The sequence below is a fragment of the Gorilla gorilla genome, chromosome 9, assembly GCF_029281585.2.
Source record: "Gorilla gorilla gorilla isolate KB3781 chromosome 9, NHGRI_mGorGor1-v2.1_pri, whole genome shotgun sequence".
NCBI classification, from domain to species: Eukaryota; Metazoa; Chordata; class Mammalia; order Primates; family Hominidae; genus Gorilla; species Gorilla gorilla.
In genome coordinates, this window is record NC_073233.2 from 53,054,847 (window position 1) to 53,057,402 (window position 2,556).

Sequence of the window (2,556 nt, forward strand, 5' to 3'; positions counted from 1 at the left end):
CAGCCTCCTGTCCTGTAGGTTGTCTGAAGACCTCATAACCCCTTCCCCACCCCTGCCCCAGTGCAGGTCTGGGAAAGGGGAGAGTGGTACGTTGTGAAGCGCAGAAAGACCTCAGTGTCTGGGCAAGCCTGTTTTGAGTCGGGTGTGGCCACTTAGGGGCTGTATACCCTGGGGTTTCCTGGGTCAGGAAACTTCTTAGTATTTCTCTTTCCCTGGTCCCCTATCAGGGGCTTGAATTTGAATATTCAGTTGGAGAATATTTAAAATACACCCATAGTAAAATCTCCATAAAATGCAGGCCACCGTTATCAGCTCTTTATTGCTCTTACGTAACAACTCATCCTGGAGGGAAAAACAACAGTGCGAGGCAGGGAGTGCAGGGCTCCCCAAGCCATCTGGGGGATTTGTGGCTGAGCAAGCAGAAGAGAAGTAGCAGGAAGTTAAAGGTCCATGCAAGTTTGTTAGCTGCCTTGATCTGACTGGCGGTGCTTGACCAGCCAGGAAGAATAGAAGAGCCCCGGGGTATGCGTCCTGTCTGGCTCCTGGGGCCTGGGGCTGCAGGCCTCAACCCAGCCAGGGCCAGCCCCGCCTCCTAATTCTCCTAGTTTGTGCCCATAGTTGGGGGAGGGAGCTGATTGGTGGAGACAACATCCCGGAGGTAGGGATGGTTCTAGAGGCAAAAGAGAACGGACAGAACTGGACAGCTGCTGTCTGGGTTGCTTCCCCACCCGCCTTCAGGCTGAAGCTAGGCCCAGGATTAAAAGGGCTGGTTAGAAAAGTCCAAATCCAGCCTATTCCTGGAGCCAGGAGCTCCTGATTATTAGTAAACCAGGTGACACTGACCATGTGGCCAGCCAGGACAGTTGCCCAATACCTGAGTCAGAAGTGACGAAAAGGCTGTTCTGGTGTTCCCCCTTCAATCAGGAACCCCCAATAACAAAGTTCTCAGTTGCCCCATGCCCAGCAATGGTGTCCTACCTCTTTAAAGCATCTCCCTACACTCCACCCCTGGAGGCCATCGTTGTTAAGGCCTTGGTAAATTGGCATTTGAGTCACTCAGCAGAGGCCCTGCCAGGAGCCCAACCCAAGTAAACAGTTTCCTCGCTCCTGTTTCCCTGGGTCACTGCCTCTCTATTCCAGCCACTCAGCTCTAGCTGAGCAGATCCTGAGAGAGAGAGGAGGCCCCCAGTGCCTGGAGGAAGGCCACCATTGTGGAATGGGACTTGCTTCTTGGGGCTGAGGCCCAATGTTTGTAATCACCATCTGTAACCACGGCCTGATCCTGCAGCTCTGGCCCTGCTCCCCCAGCCCGGACAAGCAAGGAGGAGAAAAACCAGCCCCAACTGGGGCCGCTATAGCCTCCTGATTGCCATTAACAAGCAAACAGCAGACACCTGGAACCTGACCACTATGGGAGGTGAAATTCTGGCCTACCTTCTCACCAACAAACCTGTCAAAAAAAAATGCAGTAAATAACCATCTTAACTTTTAAAGCAAAGCAAAACTTGCTTAAGAGAGGATAGGAGAACTGGATCTGTCACAGCCTCCGTGTGGGCGTGGCAGGTGGAAATGGCTTGGCCTCAGGCTGAGGGGTGGGCAGGAAGGGAGGACTCCAGCTGAGGGACCCTCTCCCAGCTGCTGTTGCATGAGGCTGGGGCTATCACACCATTCACCCATGACCACTGCACACTCGCAGTGTTAGATACGGTCTACATTTTTTTTTTTTTTTTTTGAGGTGGGGTCTTGTTCTGTCACCCAGGCTGGAGTGCAGTGGTGCAATCACGGCTCACTGCAACCTTGACCTCCAGGGCTGAAGCAATCCTCCCACCTCAGCCGCCTCAGTAGCTGGAACCACAGGCATGTGCCATCATGCTCGGCTAATATTTTTTTTTATTTTATATTTTTGGTAGACAGGATCTTACTATGTGAGATCTAACTATGTCCAGGCTGGTCTCGAACTCCTGGGCTCAAGCAATCCTCCTGTCTCTGCCTCCCAAAGTGGTGGGATTACAGGTGTGAGCCACGTGCCTGGGGTGTCTGCATTATTTCTGATCCTCAAAGGAACCGTCTTCTGATGAAGCAGCAGCCACAGGGGTGGTGAGCCAGTGATGATGACTGTTAGCGGTGAGAGCTGGCACGTGAGGGAACGAGGACTCAAACTCTCGTGTGACTCCAGATCCCACACCATTGTCCATCACAGTCCACACCACTTTTCTTCCCCCTGCTTGCCTTAGATAAATCTAAGATCCCTTCAAACTTCTGGTACCTTCCAGTTGGGAAACAGGAGAGGCCCTGGTCATAGGATGCAGCACATGGTGGCCCGCTGGAATGCTGGGGGTACAAACAACGGGAAGGTGGCCGTGGACACCTCCATGCCTAGAAGCTGGTCAGGAAGCTGCCCTCATCACCACTCGAGTGCACAAGATGAAGCAGCAGACGGACTGCGGAGGGGACTTCCTGAGGCCCCATCTGTTCCTCTTCCTCCACCACACCACACTTCCCATCCAGTTTCCAACTTCCACACCCCACTCATTTCCCCAACATCCAGATGGGCAG